The sequence below is a fragment of the Brassica rapa genome, unplaced genomic scaffold (genome assembly GCF_000309985.2).
Source record: "Brassica rapa cultivar Chiifu-401-42 unplaced genomic scaffold, CAAS_Brap_v3.01 Scaffold1074, whole genome shotgun sequence".
Lineage (NCBI taxonomy): Eukaryota > Viridiplantae > Streptophyta > Magnoliopsida > Brassicales > Brassicaceae > Brassica > Brassica rapa.
Window position 1 is genome coordinate 28,696 of NW_022611008.1, and position 1,305 is coordinate 30,000.

Consider the following 1,305-nt stretch of genomic DNA (forward strand, 5'->3'; position numbering starts at 1 on the left):
TTCATTCGTATTTGAGGAACTCAGTTGAAGGATGAGAATCTAAGGAATTCATAGAAGGAACTGGGTGAAGAGAATTTCGAAGAATAGTATGAGGACTGTGTCATGTACAAGTTCATAAAGTGGAGATGTGGGAGAAGGAATCCAAATTCAACCTAAAATTAAGCAGATGTGAAGTAAATCCCAAGGAAGATTGAAGAGTGCAAGGAAAAAGTATAACCATAAGGCATATGGGAATGCTCAAGTTGTTAAGAGATCAGAAGATGTATTAACAGAGAAAGTGTGAAGTCATCATACAAGAGTACTTCGTTGGTAAATCAAGTTTGGTATAGGCGGACTTGTTGATTCCTCAGTTACTAGACAGAAGAAGGAAATCAGAAAGTAATAGAACAAGACTTGGATATGCGAAATTTCAGTGAGATTGAGTCGTTCAGAAGTTTTTGAAGAGTATCTCAGATAGATAAGAAGGGTATGGAATACTGTAAGGGAAATCATTTCTGGAATAAGTGTGTTTGTGTGTATTTGAGAGTGGCACCCTTGGTCTGAATCATGTTAGCGTGATTGATCGTGCATGTTCTTGTTTGATTGTTGCACGGTTAATCAAGTTGACATTGACCAGACTGAAGATGTTACCTTCACGTATGGCACATCACCTCACGTTCCAAATTTCATGTTGCTGTTATGGGAGAAAGCCAGATAGAAAAGGTTGAGAAGTAATAGTCTATAGATACAAGATTGTTAGAAAAAGTATGCAGACCGCAGTTGACAAGAGTTGTACAGAGTAAATAATTTGGTTATCTTGAAAGTGGCTGCTCATAAAAGAAAGGATCGGTTGGGAGAATCAAGGGTCAACCATGAGTTGTTTTGATATGGGCAGATTAAGATAAGGTCAGAGCTAATATCCAGAACTCCTTTCAGAAACTGTTCAGTAAAGAGTGTACAGTTACGTTTTCAGAATTCGGGGACGAATTCTTTTGAGGGGGGAAGAATGTAATAACCCTCACGAGCAGATATAATTTTGGTCAAGAAAATTCTTTAAGATCAGTTTGAAGATTGATCGATCAGAATTTAAATAAAAATCGACACGGTGAATTAATCTCGACGGGGCTGTCTTTTGGTCGAAAAACCATCTCTTGATGGTTCTGGTCGAGTGTTAATTATTATCGTTGATTTTTATTCATGCTGGGTGAGTTTATTCAGAGCAGGACGAGATTCGAATGATGAAAAATATTTAGTCGAAACAGTCCGAAAAATATCGACAAAACTCTTAAAATTATTTCTGAACAGTCACATGCTTTGCACCTTCTA